The following is a 26,245-nucleotide window of genomic DNA, read 5'->3' as shown; positions in this document are numbered from 1 at the left end:
GAAGGTATTCAAGCAGGGTCTGTGTAGGACAAGAGCGAGGATCTAGGGCCTTGCTGTCACACCAGACGGCAAACCTCCTCCACAGAAAGAAGTAACTCCTCTTAGTGGAATCTTTCCTGGAAGCAAGCAAGATGCGGGAGACACCCTCTGACAGACCCAAAGAGGCAAAGTCTACGCTCTCAACATCCAGGCCATGAGAGCCAGGGACCGGAGGCTGGGATGCAGAAGCGCCCCTTCGTCCTGCGTGATGAGGGTCGGAAAACACTCCAATCTCCACGGTTCTTCGGAGGACAACTCCAGAAGAAGAGGGAACCAGATCTGACGCGGCCAAAAAGGAGCAATCAGAATCATGGTGCCTCGGTCTTGCTTGAGTTTCAACAAAGTCTTCCCCACCAGAGGTATGGGAGGATAAGCATACAGCAGACCCTCCCCCCCAATCCAGGAGGAAGGCATCTGATGCCAGTCTGCCATGGGCCTGAAGCCTGGAACAGAACTGAGGGACTTTGTGGTTGGCTCGAGATGCGAAGAGATCTACCAAGGGGGTGCCCCACACCTGGAAGATCTGTCGCACTACCCGAGAATTGAGTGACCACTCGTGGGGTTGCATAATCCTGCTCAACCTGTCGGCCAGACTGTTGTTTACGCCTGCCAGATATGTGGCTTGGAGCACCATGCCGTGACGGCGAGCCCAAAGCCACATGCTGACGGCTTCCTGACACAGGGGGCGAGATCCGGTGCCCCCCTGCTTGTTGACGTAGTACATGGCAACCTGGTTGTCTGTCTGAATTTGGATAATTTGGTGGGACAGCCGATCTCTGAAAGCCTTCAGAGCGTTCCAGATCGCTCGTAACTCCAGAAGATTGATCTGTAGATCGCGTTCCTGGAGGGACCAGCTTCCTTGGGTGTGAAGCCCATCGACATGAGCTCCCCATCCCAGGAGAGACTCATCCGTGGTCAGCACTTTTTGTGGCTGAGGAATTTGGAAAGGACGTCCCAGAGTCAAATTGGACCAACTCGTCCACCAATACAGGGATTTGAGAAAACTCGTGGACAGGTGGATCACGTCTTCTAGATCCCCAGCAGCCTGGAACCACTGGGAAGCTAGGGTCCATTGGGCAGATCTCATGTGAAGGCGGGCCATGGGAGTCACATGAACTGTGGAGGCCATATGGCCCAGCAATCTCAACATCTGCCGAGCTGTGATCTGCTGGGACGCTCGCACCCGCGAGACGAGGGACAACAAGTTGTTGGCTCTCGCCTCTGGGAGATAGGCGCGAGCCGTCCGAGAATCCAGCAGAGCTCCTATGAATTTGAGTTTCTACACTGGGAGAAGATGGGACTTTGGGTAATTTATCACAAACCCCAGTAGCTCCAGGAGGCGAATAGTCATCTGCATGGACTGCAGGGCTCCTGCCTCGGATGTGTTCTTCACCAGCCAATCGTCGAAATATGGGAACACGTGCACCCCCAGCCTGCGAAGTGCTGCTGCTACTACAGCCAAGCACTTTGTGAATACCCTGGGCGCAGAGGCGAGCCCAAAGGGTAGCACACAGTACTGGAAGTGACGTGTGCCCAGCTGAAATCGCAGATACTGTCTGTGAGCTGGCAGTATCGGGATGTGTGTATAGGCATCCTTCAAGTCCAGAGAGCATAGCCAATCGTTTTCCTTAATCATGGGAAGGAGGGTGCCCAGGGAAAGCATTCTGAACTTTTCTTTGACCAGAAATTTGTTCAGGGCCCTTAGGTCTAGGATGGGACGCATCCCCCCTGTTTTCTTTTCCACAAGGAAGTACCTGGAATAGAATCCCAGCCCTTCTTGCCCGGATGGCACGGGCTCGACCGCATTGGTGCTGAGAAGGGCGGAGAGTTCCTCTGCAAGTACCTGCTTGTGTTGGAAGCTGTAAGACTGAGCTCCCGGTGGACAATTTGGAGGTTTTGAGGCCAAATTGAGGGTGTATCCTTGCCGGACTATTTGGAGAACCCACTGATCGGAGGTTATGAGAGGCCACCTTTGGTGAAAAGCTTTCAACCTCCCTCCTACTGGCAAGTCGCCCGGCACTGACACTTGGATGGCGGCTATGCTCTGCTGGAGCCAGTCAAAAGCTCGTCCCTTGCTTTTGCTGGGGAGCCGAGGGGCCTTGCTGAGGCGCACGCTGCTGACGAGAGCGAGCGCGCTGGGGCTTAGCCTGGGCCGCAGGCTGTCGAGAAGAAGGATTGTACCTACGCTTGCCAGAAGAATAGGGAACAGTCTTCCTTCCCCCAAAAAATCTTCTACCTGTAGAGGTAGGGGCTGAAGGCTGCCGGCGGGAGAACTTGTCGAATGCGGTGTCCCGCTGGTGGAGCTGCTCTACCACCTGTTCGACTTTCTCTCCAAAAATATTATCCGCACAGCAAGGCGAGTCCGCAATCCGCTGCTGGAGTCTATTCTCCAGGTCGGAGGCGCGCAGCCATGAGAGTCTGCGCATCACCACACCTTGAGCAGCGGCCCTGGACACAACATCAAAGGTGTCATACACCCCTCTGGCCAGGAATTTTCTGCACGCCTTCAGCTGCCTGACCACCTCCTGAAAAGGCTTGGCTTGCTCAGGGGGGAGCACATCCACCAAGCCCGCCAACTGCCGCACATTGTTCCGCATGTGTATGCTCGTGTAGAGCTGGTAAGACTGAATTTTGGCCACGAGCATAGAAGAATGGTAGGCCTTCCTCCCAAAGGAGTCCAAGGTTCTAGAGTCCTTGCCCGGGGGCGCCGAAGCATGCTCCCTAGAACTCTTGGCCTTCTTTAGCGCCAAATCCACAACTCCAGAGTCGTGAGGCAACTGAGTGCGCATCAGCTCTGGGTCCCCATGGATCCGGTACTGGGACTCGATCTTCTTGGGAATGTGGGGATTAGTTAATGGTTTGGTCCAGTTCGCCAGCAATGTCTTTTTGAGGACATGATGCATGGGTACAGTGGACGCTTCCTTAGGTGGAGAAGGATAGTCCAGGAGCTCAAACATTTCAGCCCTGGGCTCGTCCTCCACAACCACCGGGAAGGGGATGGCCGTAGACATCTCCCGGAAAAAGGAAGCGAAAGACAGACTCTCGGGAGGAGAAAGCTGTCTTTCAGGAGAGGGAGTAGGATCAGAAGGAAGACCCTCAGACTCCTCATCAGAGAAATATCTGATGTCTTCCTCTTCTTCCCACGAGGCCTCACTCTCGGTGTCAGACACAAGTTCACGAACCTGTGTCTGCAACCGTGCCCGGCTCGACTCTGTGGAACCACGGCCACGTTGGGAGCGTCGAGAGGTAGACTCCCTCGCCCGCACCGGCGAAGCTCCCTCCACCGACGTAGTCGGGGAGCCTTCCTGGGAGGCGGCCGCAGTCGGCACCGCACGCGGTACCGACGCCGGAGACCTCACCCCGGGCGATGGACCAGCCAACGCCATGCTCGACGGTACCGGTGGCACAAGCACCGCCGGTACCGGAGGGGTAGGGCGCAACAGCTCTCCCAGGATCTCTGGGAGAACGGCCCGGAGGCTCTCATTCAGAGCGGCTGCAGAAAAAGGCATGGAGGTCGATGCAGGCGTCAATGTCAGAGTCTGTTCCGGGCGTGGAGGCTGTTCCGGGCTGTCCAGAGTGGAGCGCATCGACACCTCTTGGACAGAGGGTGAGCGGTCCTCTCGGTGCCGATGCCTGCTGGGTGCCGACTCCCTCGGTGACCCAGAGCTCTCGGTGCCGACACGGGAGGGGGACCGGTGTCGATGCTTCTTCGACTTTTTGCGAAGCATGTCACCGGAGCTTCCCGGCACCGACGAGGAGGACGTAGAATCCAGCCGTCTCTTCCTCGGGGCCTAGACCGAAGGGGGTCGGTCTCGGGGGGGCTGTACCGCAGGAGCCCTCAGGGTAGGGGGAGACCCACCCGAAGGCTCACCGCCACCAGCAGGGGAATGGACAGCCCTCACCTGCACTCCAGACGAAGCACCACCGTCCGACGACATCAGCAGACGAGGTCCCGGTACCACCGACGTTGATACAGTCGTCCGATGTCTCAGCGCCGATGCAGAGGGCCGATGCCTCGATGCACTCGATGCACTGGCGGCCGAGGATGAAGGTCTGGACGCTGAAGACGTCGATGCACTCGATACCCCCGGTGCCAATGCCGACGAAGAGCCGAGAACAAAATGTTCCATTGGGCTAACCTCGCTACCTGAGTCCACTTTTGTAAAAGGGAACACAGACTACAGGCCTGAGGGCGGTGCCCAGCCCCCAGACACTGAAGACACGACAGTGAGCGAGATTACCCGGGCGCACTGGGTGCACTTCTTGAAGCCGCTGGAAGGCTTCGATGTCATGGGCGGAAAAATCACGCCGGCAAGATCAAAACTCGAAATGGCGAGAATTGGCACCACAAAAAGAGGAAGAAGAAAATTTCGACCGAGGCCTAACTAAGGCCTACCCCGACGACGAAAGAAAACTTACCGGGGCGAAAATCTCGAAATACGGGAAGGGAAAAAAAACCAAAGTATCTCCCGAAACACTTTCTAACTTTTTTGAGAGAAACGAGTCGAAAACGACGCGCGAGGTCAACTTTCCGGGGCACGAACGGCGAAACACAACCGTACCGAACGCGGACAAAAGAAGACTGACGAACATGAGCCGGTTCGGGCGGGAAGACGGCCGCGCATGCGCGGTGCGCATGGGCGCGCGAGGACTAGCAAAGGCCTTTGCTAGTGAAGTTTCCGATTGGAGGGGCTGCCGTGGACGTCACCCATCAGTGAGAACAAGCAGCCTGCTTGTCCTCGGAGAACATTTATTACGATGAATGATATCTCTGAGATTTTTGCCCCTGACGCAGCCCTTCTTGGGCGAAACATGGCCTGTGTCGGGCAATAAGTCTGGTATTTGACATCATCAATAAAGTTTTGAACATTCTTCCGTTTTGTATCTGCTGTTTTTTGTCTATGAAACAGGATACCTTCACTGAATATGGCTTAGGTTTTTTTCTCCATTGGAGTTGTTTTCCTTGCAGTGGATTGCGGTGGATTTTGTGAAACCTTTGATAGCAGCTGTTTAGGATGGTTAGCCATTGCCATAGGCACCCCAGGCAGTTGAGGTTTTGTTTTGTTAAATTTTGGATCTTCTGTATTTTTTTGAGCTTCAGTCAATTTTAGAGCAAATTTAATTTGTTGGATTTAGTTTCTCTATATATTTTGCTCTTCAGCTTATTGAGATTTTTACTAATAAAATAAAATTCTTGTGGGGTTTTTTTCAGGAAAATTCTGTCAATGTCCTTATTATACTGATTGATTCATTTTCCCAAACATACAAGAGAACTTAGCTTCAAGCATACACACAGTTGTATTACTGAGGGAAACTAAATAAATAGGGAAGATCTAAAATATTTACTTCCTAACTAAGACTCACATTTTTCATGGGAAATATTTATTTTATTCCAAGAAATGTTTGTATCCTTTGGAGTAAAGAGTTAGCTTTTCTGAGGAAAATTCCATTTTCTTTAATTCCAACTCAAATTAATTTCCAATATTAAGATTAAGAGTCTTGTCAGAGATTGTTAAGGAGAGCTGGAAAGTATATATTCCTATCATAAAAGGAATATTTAAAGCAAAATCTCAATTATTATTATTATTATAAAAAAATAATAATAATTGAGATTTTGCTTCAAATATTCCTTTTACGATAGGAATATTTTTTATAAATAAACAGCAGTGATAGTTGCTAGAGCTCTATATAGTCATAGTTGATTTTAGCTTTAGGGTTGAGACATCACCAGGGCAATTCCAGCAGGTTGGTCTAATCTTAGATTTGCCATAACGCATGCATGAAAAATGGTGCTACTTCTTTTTCCATTACAAATTCTGGATTGGGCTAGCCCGAGTGATGTGTCATTTCTTGTTGGCAGGCTAATGCTTTTTCTTATTTGTACTTGCCATGACAGTGCCCATCTCTGCTTAGAACTGGAGGTATCCCACAGATAAGAAATCTGCACGTGGGTTGCAACTTCTCATTTTCTCTGAGGTGATTTTGACACATTATGACATTATCCTACAATATTTATCCACAACCTGACAAGATGATGGATGTGCAACATAAAACAAATTAACTTATATCCTATTTATTTAAAAAGAGACACTTGAAAACATAAATATGGAATATGAATGGCATATACTCTATCTCATGGAGGAAAAAGAGAGATCCTAGGAGATAATGAAATTATCAAAATAAACAAGCATCACTGTTCTATTTTCCTTAGAGGGAACTGAAAGAATAGCCTATGTTTTAGGAAATGATGCAAAGCAGAGTTTTAGTTTGATTTGTCCCTTAAAAAGACAATGTAACATATTTCTTTTTATGTAGGGTAGATAAAGAAAGGAATAGGTTAGCTAAAAAATATGATCCTTTATTCAGGTCACTGCATTTTGGCACATTAGGGGGCCCTTTTACTAAGCAGAGCTAAAAGGTAGCTGGCACTATACCCAGCACGGCTCTTTCCCATGTGCTGAGGCAGTAAAATGGCCCCATTTTCCATTTTTTCTATTAATGGTCACGTGCTAATTTCACCATTACCATGTGGCCATTAGCTTGTGACCCCTTACCACCACATCTTTTATAATCGATTAGTACCCTCATACATGCCACCAGTGCTAAAAAAATGCATTCTGTGTTTTAGCATGTGGGAAGTGTGCATCAATCCCAAAACTATCGCGGATGCCTGAGTATGCCCTGCGGTAGTGCTTTTTAATCCACAGTAAGCACATATTAATGTTTACATCAGCTTAGTAAAAGAACCCTTAGGTTTGCTAATATAAAAATAAAGTTGAAAGGACTGATTCACTCCTATCATTTTGGACCTATCATTGGAATAAAGTACTTGCTATTTGAATTTAGCCATACAGGGTATATTCAGGGCCAATGCATATGTTTTCAGCCTGTCAGAGATGCTTCATTAATGACCACTGACTTGATACACCTGGATTTAGTATTCTATTTATTTACACAGCATTTCTTCACTTCCTTGACCCTTCCACTTAAAAATATTTACTTATTCCCAGAGCAAGAGTAACTTTTAAGGGGGAGGGAAGTTTTTCAAGCTGTGTTAGAACATTGCTTTATTTGCCCTTTAGATGAGATAAAAAATAGGTAAAGTCATGCTAGGGCCACAAAACTCACAGGGTTATTTTCCCATTCCAGGAGCAACTGGACTGAAAGCCACAGCCCAGTGATCCTGGCCAGAGCTGAAAGTGACTGTGATGCCAATTCTGGACCCCCTTCCTTATTACAAGTCATTCCCCTATGGTCATCTTCCCACTCTCCCTATGTAACCCCCAAACATCTTGATAAATCTCCCCAAACCCAATTCAATCTTCCATTCCTGATCCAATCCTCCACCCCAATCAATTACTCAACCCTCCCCCAATCAAAGCTCCCACCCCCATGCCCAAACCTCATTTCCCGGGTGGTTTAGGGTTCTTGGGGCAGGAGCAATCCCTAGTCGCTCCTGCCCTTCTGGCACTGCCTGTCAAAATGGCACCCCTAATGGTAGTCTCATACTACAAACACTAGGGGGTCATATTCCCAGGCTGCTGGAATAACCCTGCCTGCGAGATAGCAAAACTCCGTTGGGATGTCAAATGGTCTGGGACGAGATTCATGAGAGATTTGACTTCCCGTCTGAGTTTTTGATGGATATAGCTGAGTTGGCTTTGTGCAAGAAATATTTTCTGTTCTGAAATGATTTTTTTCAGCAGATTTCTGGGGTAGCAATGAGGGCATCTTTTGCCCCCTCTGTTGCCAATTTATACATGGCTGGTTTTGAGAATACCTGGTTGGTAAATTCCCAGTTTGATGATTTCATTTTGTTATGGAAATGTTATATTGATGACTTTTTTTTACTGTGGAAATGTCTCTACACTATCTCAATTTGTGGAATGGTTGAAGTCTCGAAACCCCGCTTTACAATTTACCTATGAGAGTTCCGGCACCAGCTTCCATTTTTTGGATGTGAAGATAGGGCTTAAAGAGGGCATTTTCCACACCAAGGTATTTAAGAAACCGACTGACAAGAACACCCTTCTGCAATATGGGAGCTGTCATCCTCGCTCTTTAAAGAACAGTCTCCCTTTTTCCCAGTTTTTACGATACAGGAGGATTTCTACTGACATAGGTGACTTTAAACAACAAGCCAGGCAATTGGCAGATTCCTTGCATCAGCGAGGTTACTCCTCTTGGGTGCTGAAAAAGTCTTACACCAGAGCCTGCTATAATAACAGGGACCTTTTGCTTATCAACAGATCTATGTCCACAGCGGCTGACAAAAAGATACTTTTGTTATCAGATACAAGACGGGTGGGAAAGAGGTGGCCAATATTATCCAAAAAAATTGGGACATCATTCAATCTCACAATGTTTTCAAGAATTCTGGCTTATGGATAGCCTTTTCTAGGGATCGCAATCTCAAAGAAATATTGTGTCCAGCTGATGTTGTCAAGAGATTCTCCCTAGAAGGTGGTGCTCACAGACAATGTGGGTCATGTACATACTGTGTCATGATGGTTGAATGTGATGAATTCTCCGATCTGGTGGATGGGAAGATCTACAAACTTAGACATCAGACTACATGTAAACCCGAGCATGTAGTACACATCCTTCAATTTCTGTGCAGGAAATTATATGTGGGCAGAATGGACAGAAGATTAAGTGTACGCTTGAGTGAGCACAAATCATGTGTTTCCAGTTTAAAGTTGGGGGCACCTTTGGTATCCCACTGTAAAGAATTCCAGCATGGTTTTGATTCGCTCAAGTGTTGGGCGATTGACAGTGTAATGGACCATATACGTGGAGGAGACTGCAGCAGGAGGCTACTGCAAGTGAAACAGCGGTGGATCTATCGTCTATAATCACTGGAACCTCAAGGTCTTAACTCCAGAATACATTGGGCTGCCTTCCTATAATTCAACAGCTTTTTTTTGTTTTTCTTATACAATTTTATTTGTTTCCATTTCTTGACACTTTTTTGACATGTATTGTCTGGGTTTTGACATTCACCACTGAGTTGTGTTTTTGCTGCATGGGATTGGTTGTCCTGTCATCAGCTAAGGATGACGTGATTATTTGTGATTGGACAACAAATGTCTTACAGCTAGCAGTCTTTCCTGCCGCGATGTTTGTCAGTAGTGGGGCAGTAGGAAGCTTACCCTCCAGCGCTTTAGAAGTTAGCATTTAAACCACAGTGACTTTTTGTTTGTAATAAAGATTTTTGAGTTCATGGTTTAAGTTATCTGTTTCTAGAGTCTCAATGTTTTGCAGTGTAGTTCCCTGAAGAAGCAGTGTGAAACGGGACCATTGGGATCGCACATTCATCTATTTTACAAGCTGGGATTTAACACTCTGCACATAACTAAACAGTGTGTCAAAGATAAATAGTTGAATTTTTTCACTTGCAGTGCACTGTTATATATGGAATACAGGAATCACTATTAAGATAGAGAAGTTATTTTTTGTTTAAATTCATAAGAAAAATAATTTTTTTTTTTTTTTTTTGGGGGGGGGGGGTTGTCGATGATTACTTTTTGTGCTGTGTGCATTGAACAATTAATCTTTTGCCACAGATTGATGAGACATTTTCCCTTTATTGATGCCACTTTTCACTGTGTGTGTTTTTGATATGTATCAGTAGTAGTGAATAGTGAAGTTGATCTGTGGGGACATTTAATAAAGTCTAAGTCACTGCACTAACCATAAGGTTACTCCTCCACACCATCTATGGGTAAGTTCCTCAAAACAGAATTAATGGATGACATATCACACAGAGCTCCATATCTATTCATCCTCTCAGCCCTCCTTGTCTGTCGCCTAACCCACCCCTCCCTCAGCCTTTCAGACTGTCACTGAAATACTTTGATGTTTCACTTATATATACTGTTATTTATTAAAATTTGCTTATTTCTGATCTGACGAAGAAGGGCTACCTTTGAAAGCTAATCAAAAATGTATTATGTTAGGCCAATAAAAAAGGTATCATCTTATTTTCTTTTCTATGTTTTATTTTATTCTATTTCTATTGATTACCAAGAGAAGATATTGAAATTTATTATCTCTGTACTCATATGCTGAAGGGGAGTCTTCAATAATTTTATGTCCTAGATCATGACACTTGACTGAGAGATTATGCTCTTCCCAATTTCCTGTTCAAAGAAAAACAGCAATAACACATTTTGGGGGCTAATTTAACATGGGAGTCACTAACCTGAAGTATCTCCATTGGGCCAAACACTGGCTTCCAATTAATTCCAGGATTCAATACATAATTCTTTTGACCCATAGGGCTATTCATAATAGCCTTCCACTTTATCTCTCTTCTATACTGAAGCCATATACTGGCAATTGTTCTCTGTGTTCTGCCACTGCAAATCTATTTGTTGTGCCTTCTGTCTCCATGATTCATCTTGCCTCATTTCACTTCACAGCTTTTTTGCTATCTTGCCCCTATTTTATAGCATCAGTGCTCACTGACCTTCGTTCAGAAACTTTTGTTAAGAAATTTAAGGTTTTCCTAAAGACAAGGGAGTTTTCTTATTTAGTTTCTTTGTCCTGTACTCTCCCATTATGGGGCCCTCTGGAATTCCTTGCCTTTCCCAGGTTTTTCTTCCATATTCATTCAGTTATTTTCTGGCAATTTTGTTTTGAGGACAACTTTATATCTGAATCAAATCTAAAGGTCCTTTTACTAAGGTGAGCTAATGGATTTAGCATGTTCTAATGATTAGTGTGTGCTAAATGTTAAGAAGGCCATAGAAATATAATTGGCGCCTTATCATTTAGCACAAGCTAATCATTAGTGTGTGCTAAATCCATTAACGCACCTTAGGGGCCCTTTTACCAAGCCCCTACCAACCCAACATAAGAACCAGAGAACCTGCTACACAACAACATCAAGAACTTAACGGACTTACCCCAATCTCCCCCCTTCTACCGAATGTTTCCCAATATAGCTAACGTATATGAACCTTATCTACTATAATAAAACTCACCCTCAACGTTCTGAAGACAACGTTCTGAAGTCACTCAGTCAGTCACTGAAGGGTTCATGGATTCATGGTGGTGAAGCCTCAACACTGACCATGTCTCTCTGCCCCGCCCTCGCATGACGGACCAATCAGAAAAAACACCCTCAGCATTCTGAAACACAAAGGACCATCACAACACCGTTCCCAGGCAACACTAGGCAACGTAAGACGGACCAATCAGAGGAAACTACGTGACAATAAGGGAGGAGCATTCCCCAGCAGAATGGCTCATTATCTGTGCAGCACGGAGAGCACAGAACCACCGCTGGAATGAGAGAAGAATATTCCTGCTGTGGGTATGTGCAAAAATTTACATTTACATTTCACATTTACATTTCACCAACAGAAAGAGCCCCCTCCACAAACCTCCTTGACAGACAAAACCACACACACACAATACAACAGAAACACACCCTCAAAGCCACACACCAATCCAACCCACTTTGCCAGCACAGCACAGCACATCCCCCAACCCCCAAGCAAAAAACAAATAAAAAAAAAGACACACATCAACAACCTGCACACACACCGCACCCTCACTCACACACTCATACACACACACAAAATAACTCTGTGACACATACATACACACACACACACACAAAACCACATGCTAGCGCCCGTTTCATTGGTTTCGGAAACGGGCCTTTTTTACTAGTTCTACCATAATCACAGCTTGCACTTGTGCACCAGGGGCATAGCCAGACACCCAATTTTGGGTGGGCCTGGGCTCAAGATGGGTGGGCAGAACTCCACCCTGTCCCAGAAGTGATTTGGTTTCTCCCTCTCTCGTCTGCATGTCATATATATGGTCTCTCAAACATCTCCCCTCCCCCACATTCCTTTTAAGCCTTCCCTCTGATGCAACTTCCTGTTTCCGCATAGGCAGGAATACATCAAAGAGAAGGCTGTGGGGCCAGTGCGAGCCGTATATATCAGTTGCTGCTCACTGCAGGTGAAGATCTGCTATTTACAAGGTATGCAGGAGGGGCAGTTGTTGGAAGTTTTCGGTTGGTGAGGCTTGAGAATCCCTGCCAGCCACATCATAGGTGTGCTGCTACTGGGTGGGCCTGAGCCCAAAATGGGCGGGCCTGGGCCCACCCAGGCCCACCCTTGGCTATGCCACTGTTGTGCACACTGTGTATTTGTTCAGACCGGAACTGGCAAATGCTGCTTCGGTAATATGTAAGCCACATTGAGCCTGCATATAGGTGGGGAAATGTGGGATACAAATGTAAGGTAATAAAAACTTGTGGGAACAGCTCCGCTGAATTATAAAAGGTATCAACCAAAAAGAAGCGGATAATGAATATAAATTGTGAGATAGTGTATTATTAATGAAGAGGGAGAGGACCTCAGACCAGTGACAACTTTTAATCAATAAGATTACATCAGTATAGTCACCATCGTATAAAGTGGTCCTCTACCGACTTCCTCCCTGAGTGTTCATTCATGTGCTTCTAATATTTATAAATGCTATATATCACAGCCATAGTGCAAAACATTACTGCCAGCCACAGCTACTTAGCTTGTTGCTGCTCAAACAAGGGCCTCCCCAACGGTCCCGTTTTGCCAACTGGGGCTTTGTCAGGGGAAGAGCACCCCACAACGCCAAACTGTGGCAGAAACCCAGCAAGCCGTTCGATTATGCCCCTCCATGCGGCTTAGTAAAAAGGCCCCTAAATCTCTACCCAAAAGGTTTACTGAAGGAAATGGGCTAAGGCTAAAGGCATGATACTCACTAATAGGCCCAAGAGAGGCACCCAAAGCCATAGACCTTGTGTGTGGGATGGCATGGTTTGAAATACCAACAACCTTAACAATTAATGAGAAAGTCAAAGGAACATAAGCATTGCATTTTTGGGCCAGACCGAAGGTCCTTCAAGCCTAGTATCCTGTTTCCACAAGTACCTGGCAAGATCTCAGAACAGTACAACAGATGTTATGCTGTTTATCCTTGAAATAAGGAGTGGATTTTCCCAAGTCCATTTTAATAATGTTTTATGGACTTTTCATTTAGGAAACTAGCCAAACCTTTTTTAAAGCCTGTTAAGCTATCTGCTTTTACCAAATTCTCTGGCAATGCATTACAGAGTTTAATTACACATTGAGTGAAGAAATAGTTTCTCCAGTTTGTTTTAAATTTACTACTTAGTAATTTCATTACATACCCCATAGTCCTATTATTTTTGGAAAGTGTAAACAAATGACTCACGTCTACCCATTCCACTCCACTCAATATTTTATAGACCTTTCTCATATCTTCCCTCAGCCTTGTCTTCTCCAAGCTGAAGAGCTTTAGTTGCTTTAGCCTTTCCTCATAGGGAAGTCATCCAATTCCCTTTATTATATTCTTCTCCCTTCTCTGTACATTTTGTAATTCCACCATGTCTTTTTTGAGATGCCGTGACCAGAATTGCACACATTATTCTAGGTGCGGTCACACCATGGAGCGATAGAAAGGCATTATAACATTCTCATTTTTGTTTTCCATTCCTTTCCTAGTAATTACTGAGTAAAGTGGTGTCGTAGCCATGTTAGTCCACTTTTAAAGGTAATAAATGGAAATAAATCAAAACATAAAATAAATTCAGATGATTTTTTTTACCAACCTGATACATTTTATATTAGCCTTTGAATGTAGCCCTTCTTTAGATCAGAAATAAGCAAATGTTTGACAAATATTAGAATATGTAAGTGAAACACAAAAGCATTCCAATGACAAGTCTCATAGGAAGAGAGTGGGAGGGTTAGGTGAGAAACAAGGAGCTGGGCGGGTGATAGAGAGGGAGAGATAGATGGCTGATAGGCTGACAAAGCAGTATAAATTTATGGTTTATAGTAGGATAGAAAGCCTAGATCCCTGTTAAATCCTGACTGGTGGGTGTCAAAATATTTCATCATTTTTACTTCAAAGGTTTTTTGTTCCTGGATTGTCTTAAAATTTCCTTTTAGTGTTCTTACCATAAGATCATTGATGCAGTGTTCTGCTTTTGTAAAGTGCTGTCCAATAGAAGTGACATCCTGGTTGGCATTGGAATGTTTAATATTATGTCTATGTAAACTGAGTCTCATCTTTAGCATCTGGCTTGTTTCTCCAATATAGCACCCTGCTTCACACTTTTTGCATTGAGTAATATATACCGCATTTGAAGATGATCATGTGAAGGATCCCTTTATACTGAATGTTTTTCCCATGTGAGAGTGACTGTGGGATCCTGTGAGATGTGTTGGCACAGTTTGCAGCAAGGCATATTGCAGGGACTTGTGCCATTCTCTTCTTTTTGAGCTTGAATTGGGAGCTTGCTTTTCACTCATTTCTGTTTCAAAGGTTAGCAATGGTGGGGCAGTAGTGGCTGTAGATCTTTTATGATTCTTCTCAGTTTTTGTATTGTATGTCACTACAAGGGGATTCTCTCTGTGGCTTTCTTCTCTTTGTACTGCAATAGATTTTTTCTAGGTATTTTAAGGGAAGAAGAATTATTCTTGGAGATTATTTTGAGGTTGTAACCTTTTTGACTGAAGGATTCAGTCAGGATTTTGAGGTGTTTGTCTCTGTCTCTTGGGTCAAAGCAGATATAATGGTATTGTGTGACTTGCCTGTTAATAATGGGGGGGGGGGGGGGGGGGTTGTATTTGAAGGTTGGAAGCTGAAGTTGTGGAGATAGCTGCATCTGTTTGTAGGTTTTCTGCATATAGTTGTTTGTATACAGCAATTGCTGATGGGAGAAGAGACTCTCAAAGAATTTTATAATTCTTTCAAGGAGTGGCCTAGTGGTTAGTGTGGTGGACTTTGGTCCTGAGGAACTGAGTTCAATTCCCACTTCAGGCACAGGCAGCTCCTTGTGACTCTGGGCAAGTCACTTAACCCTCTATTGCCCCATGTAAGCCGCATTGAGCCTGCCATGAGTGGGAAAGCGCGGGGTACAAATGTAACAAAAAAAAAATCAAAATTGACTACTTCCCCAAAAATGTCAACTTTCTAGACACCGCAGTTTCCATCAGCAATGGCTATATATAAACAGTGTGTAAATATTCAGATGTACATTATAGAATTGTCCTAGTACTGCCCCATGTAAAGAATAACTTTGTCTAAATCTAAGGTCCTATATTCTAGGAACTGTTCTGCATTATAATTCTCGGTGACTCAGTTCCAGTTCTTTAGAAACCTAGAGTTTTTTTTCTTTATAATACATGTATGTGTAACAGGAAGATGTCTCTTTGTTGACTTTAAAACTGCTGTAGTTCCCTTTGCCCCCATTTTGACTCTATTCTTTTAATCCAAATCACACCCCACACTATACTGAGCACAATCATAAACAATGGGATGAAGAGGAACTTCCTTTTTTTTTTTAAATAGGAAATTAATCAAAACAGACTGTTTCTCCTACCTTTGAATTTTTTATGCAAACTGTTGCCAATGTCTAATGCCTCCCCCCCCCCCCTAATAATTGTGGAAGAAGCATATTTAACTTTCTATTTAGCATCTGTGAGAGAAAAAATTATTAAGGAAGAAAATACAAGCAGAGTCTGCTAGAGGACAAAGGTTTCTCCTAACAGCTCAAACCCCCCTTCCTCATCCTCCTAGCTTTGCAGAAACTTTCTAGTTTCTCTAGACAAGCATAATTCCTATGTATTTATTTTTCTTTTTTTTTAACAGGCTGCATTCCAAAATGTACTTTTTCTACTATATTTTGCACATGCTTCATGCCTAGCGGTAAGGTCTCAGACCCAAAATGGACACCAAGCAATTTTCATTTTGCTGCACGTTCATTTTTAGCAAAAACTTTAAAAAGGCATTTTTTACAGATGTGCTGAAAAATGATTCTGCACACTCCCCAAACACACGTCTACACTACCACAGGCCATTTTTCAGTGTGCCTTTGTAAAAGGGCCACTTGATTTCCTTCTTTCACTTTTCAGACCCTATCTACTGCTTCTTCCAATACTATTTTACCTTCTGCTGATACACTAGCTGACACCTTTATCAATAAAATTGATTTATTAAAGACGTCACTACATTCATCTGCAGCACCAGTTTCGGATGTCCTGCCTTATAATTCATTACCTTCTGGTACTTCTGTATGGTCCTCTTTTGATCTCCCTATGCTTCAGTCCTATACATCCTGTTTTAAAATTAGGCCCTAAATTGTAAGTACTATGGGTGTTTATATGTCTGACAAGATAAATAAGTATATGGTGATCAAGGTTTGGACAAGTGTTTTTGGCTTCTTTTTCTGTAGTCCATCCTAATGTCAAGTAGTAAGTATAATCAGTATTCTAATTCTGCCTATTTTGAATTGTTGGTAAAATGTCACTAGAGTACTCTGCATATTTAAAATGGTCAATTTAATTAGCATTTATATGGTCCTTAGTGTCCATTTAGTTTTCTACTCCACATGGAAGTTTCTCCAAGAAGTCATTTAAAGATGATTTATTCAGTTTTCCTCCAACATACTAGAACTGTTAGTCCTTTTCTAAAACACAGGGTGCTATAATTTGTATTCATCAAAGGCAAATCATTTTTCAATGTATGTCCATTTTAAAAGGAAATGTAAAAAACTATAGAAATTTTAGCTGTTACTAATTGTTGAAACTATCTCCCTCCCCATCACTCTATATGCATCTATTTATTTTAGTAAAATCACAAGTATGACATTTTAAAATAAGTATATGTGACAAACAGATATACTTTGATTACATTTGATATCGACGGGGTCCTTTTATAAGGTAAGTACATAAGTATTGCCATATTGGGAAAGACCAAAGGTCAATCAAGCCCAGCATCCTGTTTCCAAAAGTGGCCAATCCAGGTCACAAATACCTGGCAAAATCCCAAAAAAGTACAAAACATTCTATACTGCTTATCCCAGAAATAGTGGATTTTCACCAAGTCCATTTAATAATGGTCTATGGACTTTTTCTTTAGGAAGCTGTCCAAACCTTTTTTAAACTCCGCTAAGCTAACCGCCTTTACCACATTCTCTGGCAACGAATTCCAGAGTTTAATTATACGTTGAGTGAAGAAACATTTTTTCCGATTCGTTTTAAATTTACCACATTGTAGCTTCATCGCATGCCCCCTAGTTCTAGTATTTTTGGAAAGCGTAAATAGACAGTTATTAAATGGGCTTGGGGAAAATCCACTATTTTGAGGATAAGCAGTATAAAATGTTTTGTACATTTTGGGGATCTTGCCGGGTATTTGTGACCTGGATTGGCCACTGTTGGAAAGACCAAAGGTCCATCGAGCCCAGCATCCTGTTTCCTAGTATGGCAATACTTATGTACCCATTCAACTTCACTCATTATTGTAAAGACCTCTATCATATCTCCCCTCAGCCGCCTTTTCTCCAAGCTGAAGAGCCCTAGCCGTTTTAGCCTTTTCTCATAGGGAAGTCATCCTATGCCCTTTATCATTTTCGTCGCCCTTCTCTGTACCTTTTCTAATTCTACTATATCTTTTTTGAGATGCGGTGACCAGAATTGAACACAATATTCGAGATGCGATCGCACCAGGTAAGCCAAGGAATTTAGCACGTAGTAACGATTAGTGGGTACTAAATGCTGTGCAACCAATTGAATATCCTATGGGCTGCATGGTTCTTAACGCACACTAATTTATTAGTATCTGCTAAATCCATTACCACACATTAGTAACAGGATCTCTATGTTTGGAACGCATGTACCTGTAGAAACACACATGAATACATTTATTCATACCTATAGGCAAATAGATTTATTTTTTACTTCCTCCATTTAATTTTTTTTAGCAAAATCACATTCTAGTATTTTTACAAGAGTATCAGCGGCATAATCGAAAGAGAAGGACGCCCATCTTCTGACACAAATCGGGATATGGGCATCCTTCTCTCAGGGCTGCCCAAATCGGCATAATCGAAAGCTGATTTTGGGCGTCCTCAACTGCTTTCTGTCGTGGGGATGACCAAAGTTCATGGGGGCGTGTCAGCAGTGTACCGAAAGCGGGGTGGGAGCCGTGGTTAAAAGATGGGTGTCCTCGGCCGATAATGGAAAAAAGAAAGGCATCCCTGACGAGCATTTGGCCGACTTTCCTTGGTCCAATTTATTTCACGACCAAGCCTCGAAAAGGTGCCTGAACTGACCAGATGACCACCAGAGAGAATGGGGGATGACCTCCCATTACTCCCCCAGTGGTCACCAACCCCCTCCCACCCCCCCCCCAAAAAAATTTAAAAACCATTTTTTCCAGCCTCTATGCCAGCCTCAAATGTCATACCCAGCTCCATCACAGCAGTATGCTGGTCCCTGGAGCAGTTTTTAGTGGGTGCAGTGCACTTCAGGCAGGCGGACTCAGGCCCATCCCCCCCTACCTGTTATACTTGTGGTGGTAAATGTGAGCCCTCTAAAACCCACCAGAACCCCATTGTACCCACATATAGGTGCCCCCCTTCACCCCTTAGAGCTATGGTAGTGGTGTACAGTTGTGGGGAGTGGGTTTTGGGGGAGTTTGGGGGCTCAGCACCAAAGGTAATGGAGCTATGCATCTGGGAGCAATTTCTGAAGTCCACTGCAGTGCACCCTAGGGTGCCCGGTTGGTGTCCTGGCATGTGAGGGGGACCAGTGCACTATGAATGCTGGCTCCTCCCATGACCAAAGGGCTTGGATTTGGTTGTTTTTGAGATGGGCATCCTCGGTTTCCATTATCGGCGAAAACCGAGGTCGTCCATCTCTAAGGTCGACCATCTCTTAGGTTGACCTAAATGTTGAGATTTGGGTGTCCCCGACCGTATTATCAAAACGAAAGATGGACGCCCATCTTGTTTCGCTAATAAGGGGTTCCCCGCCCTTTCATGGGGACGTCCTCAGAGATGGGTGCCCTTAGAGATGGGCGTCCCCATTTGAAAATGCCCCTCTATGGGACAAGCCTTTAGATATACTTTGATTAAATGTTATCTCTACTTTTGGAACATACTGTAGTTTTACAATTGTTTATGGTGGTATTTCTCTTTTATGATCCTACAAGGATGAGAAAAGCAAAGCAAATATGACTTTTAGATTACAGAGAAAAATTTGTATTTTGAAAATACAATGTAAACAAAGTCATTAAGATAAGGCACACAGCCATTGAAACATACTCCCTTGTTTTTCCCTTTCATCAGCATTAGTCGCCTATCCAGGATCAATTTTACGGTATATCAAATGCACAAATAAATAAATATATTATTGGAGGACAACAACCATAAATACTGTTAATAGTGATTGGAGAAGGTAATAAAAGGCTAATATTTTGTTGAGAGATAACAGATACATTTAGGGCCAGATTCTATATATGGCGCCTAAAAAATCCATGATTTTCACCTAAGTGTATTCTATAAACAGTGCCTAGATTTAGGTGCAGAATATAGAATATGCTTAGGTAGAAAACCTAGTACCTAAAACTATTCATGTCCATTTAGGCCAACAAAAACGTGGCCTAAATCCCTGGGCGAACATTTACATGCACTGGGCCATATTCTATAACTGCGCATGTAAAGTTTAGAATTCCTATGAAATGCCCATTTCCCTGCCCATAGCCATGCCCATTTTGAACTGCACGCATTAGAATTTAGGCGCAGTTCATTACAGAATATGCTTAGCGAGTTCATACATGACACTCCATTTGCTTAGGTTGGAACATTTACCTTTCCCCATCAGTTTTACAAAAGATCTGATGAACACAGGTCCTTTTGTAAAATAAGTACTATATAAGGATATCAGCAATACACATGCAATTACATGTACAGTGGGATCAGTGAACAAAACACCAGGTATGGGTCATGCATTTGATATACCATCTTTCTGTGGTACAACCAAAGATGTTTATATATTACATACAGGAGCTTTCTCTGTCCCTAGTGCGCTTGCAGTGTAATTCTTTTTGTTTGTGGCAATGGAGGGTTAAGTGACTTGCCCAGGGTCACACGAAACTACAGTGGGAATTGAACCTTTTTCTCCTGGTGCTCCTCCCACCACTTTAAACATCACTTAGTAGTTTTCAAGTATAAGTGTCAGCACTTATTCTTGGATGCAACAACTTTCACATATAAGTGCCAGCAATTATGGGGTCCTTTTACTAAGCTGTGGAAATAAGTGTCCTGTGGTAGCGATGGGACCATTTTTCCCACACACCAGGGCCCTTTTACCACAGCAGGTAGAAAGCCCCCCCCCCCCCACCACCACCAAAAAATGGCCATCTAGCAATAGCCAGGTCAGGAAGAAGGTGAAACCAATTTTTTAAATTCTCGTTTTGGCTCTTACATTATTCTTTGTATATTTTATTTTATTTATTTATTTATTTATTTATTTATTTGTTTGTTTGTTTGTTTGTTACATTTGTATCCCACATTTTCCCCCTATTTGCAGGCTCAATGTGACCCAGAACTTTATGGTTATCTTATTTATAATTTTGATTATATGCTTGTTAATAATCTTGTACACATTATGTTATGCTTGTTTGTATTTGCTTGTACCGCAGTTTGGTAAAAGGGCTCCTTAGATAGTAAACTCTCTGTTAACATTTAAATACTTACTGTACCTGGAAGTAACTCACCTTGTAATACCACGGAAAGGCATGAAATAAATAGTAAGGGGTTAATATTCAAAATGATTCAAATGGCCTTGAGTGAATTCCTTCAAAAAAGTGGTAAATAAATCCTAATAAAGAAAAACAATAGTATCTCCAGGGCTAATGTAACTCATTCTGTTTAGATGTGACTAGGCCTTGGAGAAAAATGGTGTTTGTAGTTGTGGCCAACTCAGAAACTAATCTTAATCCCAAACTAGGCAGTTGAGATCACTAACCTTGTCTATAGTATTCAGTGGAAAAAATGTAACTAAATTTCAGGATTTTTCTTGAAATGACCACATAGTAAGATAAGAACATGTTTTTATTATTATAAATTCAGATGTATTTGTGTACAACCCATTTCAAGTTTTAGTAATAATGGTTTCCAAACTTACCAATTTTCTAATGGAAATACAGCTGAAGTATTCTGAATGTTGAGTAACACTGATTTTATCTTTCAGGCAAACAGAGTCAATTATACCACAACTATAGAAAATTATTTCAGTAGCCAGTACTCAAGGAAACACTATCAGATGTTAACTTATTTGTGTCCCCTACTTTTTTGACAAAAAAAGATTCTTTGTATTTTTTAAAATCTTTTAGGCACTCCAGATTCAAGAGAAACTTCAGCATACTCAGGTGTTTACCCAAAATCCATGTACAAGGTTCCCCTTTTCTCCTCTTTTTAATAACCCAGTAAAAGTCATTGTGTTCCTTTAGCTCTGCAGCATTAGCGTCTTCTCGTTGCTTAACAGGACTTTGGTCTTGCTTGAATGATGAGGCCCTGTAGCAACAGCAACATGCCCAATAGTGCAATGTTTTCTCTGCTAATCTGTAAACCAGAAAAACAGTACTTCCCTAATTTTAAAACTCAAAAAAGCAAAACCCTTTCCTCAGTCTTTGAATTAACTGTTTAGCTGGGACCACTTTAGCAGACTTTGAGGCCTTTCTAACTACCTTAAAGAAAAGGTTAATTCATTTATCTAACTATCAGAACCTATGCTAGAGAGTTGCACAGCAAACACACAGACTATTTAAACTGAAGACAGATTTTCCAAATGCAGCACTGTCACATTCCTCACAGCCTCCAGCATTTTCAGCTCACTCACAGTCAAGCTGAGGGCCTCACAATGCTCAGGCCCAACCACTTCAAGTCTGAAACCAAAAGGAACCTTAGCAAAAGATTTTAAGAAAATCTCCAAACACACACACCAAAGTGTCAAAAGCCCTTCACAATAGCTGCCATTTAAGTTCTGGTGACCTAAAACCAGTTTCACCATCAGCCACAATCACCACATCTACAACACTATTTTAATTGAAATAATGTTTTGTTTTGTTTTTTTCAAACTCCGTTCTGAATCTATTACACTGTCACTCCCAGACAGCAATGATACAGCAGCTACATCACAACCACACTTACTAAAGAAATTTCTCTGCCACCTCATAGAGTCACACATCTGTATAGCCACACCCTTACAACTTCACAACTCTTCTGACAAACTGTCTGCTAAGCTATTGCCTAAGCAACAGAGGCTTGGCTGCTATCAACTGACCTTCCCCAGCCAATCAGATGCTTTCTCATGGAATTTTCAGGGTTTTTTTGTGAACATGGAACACATTCTACACCAGAACCACCTCTATTTTGAAAACCTAAATTCCTATAGACTTTAATGGGAAATTTACAGTTTAACCAATTTTATCATAAAAAGGTAATACATTTCAATAAAATTATATCCAAGTCCAGCCCAGACCTGTGTTAGCCATGCCATTTTTTCCAAATTTAAAAATACATAAATTAGTGAACGTTGCACATTTTTCACATAAAAATGGTCCAAATGTCCCTGAAAATACATAAGATTCCTCTTAAAATTAAAACACAGTTCCCACTATATTCACTATCAACAGGTGCTAAAATTAAATGCCCTGAAGCCAAGTTTCCAGTATAAAGCCCAAACACTGAATTAAACCATCAAAATGTGTTTTTTTTTTTTAAGAACTCAGACCATCCTAACTCACCTCCTTGGGACCCTCACAGACCCCAACAACCCCAGAAAAAATAATTTAAAAATTTTCCCAGAACCCAAGCACCACTAAACCAAAATACAGAATTAAAAATTTAAATAGATAAATTGAAGGCACATAGGACCTCTTATCTGACTCCCTATAGGTTGTCCAGGTGGTCCTCTTCCTTTGATGGGCTCTGGAATGTCCTTCAGCAACAGTGGGAGCAAACCCGCAATTTACCATGGGAACTCCATCGAAACTTTAAAAAATGTAATCCCCGGTTTGAATTGAGGCCTACCTGGAGCTCCAGATGCGCACCACACATGTGTAAACGTTCGCGCATGCACTAGAGCTCCAGCAGCCAGGCCTCAGGTGAGCCATTTTCCTGCTTCTCTTAGCCTGCCTGCCTTCATTTTTGGCCCAGACAGCATTGTGGCTTCAGCCCCCCTTCAGTGACCCAAACCCAAAACATGTCCCAGCATTAGCCACCAATGTTGTGGATGGGCCAGTGATGACCTGGGATGGTCCCCAGCACCTTGTTCCACAGGTAAAAATTGTAATTTTTATTTTTAACCTTTGGTTACACTAAACCAAAACCAGTTATTTTGTGGGCAGTCCACAGGCAGAGTTGGCACTTATGTGGTTGTGCCAATATTCAGGGCTTAAACACATAAAAAAAGACTGCATTAAATCCAGTCCTATCTTTATTTGGGTCACCTTATGTGGTTAAGTGCTGAATATTGCACTTAACCACATATGCAACATCTAGCCACGTATGACTGGATATTTAATGCCAATGCCTGGGCATGGCCTGGCATTGAATATCCAGAGATAATGCTGGCAGCTGCAGGAAGAAAAAAAAACAACCTGACAGCCGTTGGCTGGATATTTATACCTAAATTAAAAAAAATATATATATATTGTAATTTTAAACCATCTAATGCATTTTGCAGGAGTAGTAAATCTAGCAGTTTTATTTCTAGTGGTAGAACTGCAAAACTACATAAGGGGTCAGAAGTGTCATTTTTGAACCCAGGCACTGACATTTTAGGAGCAGACAGGGATTCTTTCTGCACCTACTAGGAAACCCTGGTGGCTGAAAGATATGTGGTCTACTGGGGATAGGGTATTGATGGGGTGATGTTAGGGATACAGGGATGGAGGAAGATTACCTCTTCAACTACTGGTCCTTTTAAGAGATACCAATGGAGTACCACTGGAGACCTGCTACATTCCTCCAGCAGGAACCCATGTCTTCTGTATGTTCTATACATATTTTACAAAAGTCTCGTACAACTAAAATTATTAATTTGTACTACCACTAAAAGAAATAACTCATGCTGTCATTGCACACATTGTTTTGTGTTAGCATATACTACTACTACTACTACTACTATTTAGCATTTCTATAGCGCTACAAGGCGTACGCAGCGCTGCACAAACATAGAAGAAAGACAGTCCATGCTCAAAGAGCTTACAATCTAATAGACAAAAAATAAAGTAAGCAAATCAACTCAATTAATGTGTACAGGAAGGAGGAGAGGAGGGTAGGTGGAGGTGAGTGGTTACAAGTGGTTACGAGTCAAAAGCAATGTTAAAGAGGTGGGCTTTCAGTCTAGATTTAAAGGTGGCCAAGGATGGGGCAAGACGTAGGGGCTCAGGAAGTTTATTCCAGGTGTAGGGTGCAGCGAGACAGAAGGCGCGAAGTCTGGAGTTGGCAGTAATGGAGAAGGGAACAGATAAGAAGGATTTATCCATGGAGCGGAGTGCACGGGAAGGGGTGTAGGGAAGGACGAGTGTGGAGAGATACTGGGGAGCAGCAGAGTGAGTACATTTATAGGTTAGTAGAAGAAGTTTGAACAGGATACGAAAACGGATAGGGAGCCAGTGAAGCGACTTGAGGAGAGAGGTAGTATGAGTAAAGCGACCCTGGCGGAAGACGAGACGGGCAGCAGAGTTTTGAACCGATTGGAGAGGGGAGAGGTGACTAAGTGGGAGGCCAGCAAGAAGCAGATTGCAGTAGTCTAAGTGAGAGGTGACAAGGGTGTGGATGAGGGTTTTGGTAGAGTGCTTGGAATGAAAGGGGCAGATTTTACGGATGTTGTAAAGAAAGAAACGACAGTTCTTGGCGATCTGCTGGATATGATCAGAGAAGGAGAGAGAAGAGTCAAAGATGACCCCAAGGTTTCGAGCTGAGGAGACAGGGAGAATGAGAGAGCCATCAACAGAAATAGAAAATGGGGGGAGTGGGGAGGTGGGTTTGGGGGGAAAAATGAGAAGCTCGGTTTTGGTCATTTTTAATTTTACTGTGCATTCTTTCATATTAGCACATGCCAAAAACCAATTCAATTTAATAAAATAAACAAGAAAATCATAAACAAAACAAAACTACAATGGAAAATATTCCCCTGCATAGCCACAATTTCTACCTTCAATCCAGAACTCCACAATACTCACCATCTTACCATCAAGCTCTGTGAGAATCACAAGAGCTACCATAATCAGGGGTCCCTTTACTAAGCAAAGCTAAAAACTGGCCAGCACTATCCCCAGCACGTCTCTTTCCTGTGTGCTGATGCCACTTTAAGCGTGGAGGTAAAATGGCTCAATTTTCCATTATTCCTATTAATAGCCGTGTGATAATTTTCCCATTAGCGCATGGCCATCAGCATGTGAGCACTTACTGACACCTATTTTCTATGCAGTAAGAGTTCATGCTCTAAACATGTGCTAATCGGTTAGTGTGTGGCGATGTAGCTACGTTAATGGATTAGCACAGAACATGCCTACTGTCCTCCCACAGACACGCTACCAGCTCTAAAATATAAATTCTATGTTTTAAGACTTGAGTAGCGCGCACAATCCCAAAACTACTGCAAGAAGTGTGAGCACATGCCATGATATGGTTTTTAACCTGCAGCAATGCAGTTTAGTAAAAGGACCTCTCAGTATGGGTGTTTCATGAATATCTGCCTGCCATTTCCATCCTCCTTTACTTTCATCCCATTCACCAGATTCTCTTATTTTCTGCACCTGCTTTGCTTTCTTATTTAAGCAACAGCTAATGCTGATAATACTTGGATGTGCATTTTAATGCTAGCAGCTGCTGTGTGACACAGGATGAATGTAAACTGTTAGGCTAAATTGTGACAAACTGTCTTCCTTTGATGAGTAAATAAGATAACAATGATTCCATATTCTCCACAATGGTTTTTTTTTTTCCTTTATTGCCTTTATGTGGAAGAACTGTTTGCTTCATCAATCTGAGCACCTACATGAAAAATTACATTACAAAATTATGAAATTCAAGTAAACTTTAAATACATCATTAGACTGACATCATTAAAATTAAAGTTTTTTGGTAGAAACTCAATTATTAGTTGTTGTACTTACTAGACCAAAAATGCTTAAAGTAATCAATAGTTAACAATACTGGGGCCCTTTAACAAAGGTGCATAAAGGCCTACACGTGTCCAGCATACACCAAAATGGCATTACCGCCTGGCTACCACATGCCCCGGGCAGTAATTCTGAATTTGGCACATGTTAAAAACACGCAGTAGAAAATAATTATTTGAATCATGCAATGTTT

Source organism: Microcaecilia unicolor, chromosome 1 (genome assembly GCF_901765095.1).
Source record: "Microcaecilia unicolor chromosome 1, aMicUni1.1, whole genome shotgun sequence".
Classification (NCBI taxonomy): Eukaryota; Metazoa; Chordata; class Amphibia; order Gymnophiona; family Siphonopidae; genus Microcaecilia; species Microcaecilia unicolor.
The sequence above is the reverse complement of the archived record's forward strand: the minus strand, read 5'-3'. Positions refer to the sequence as shown.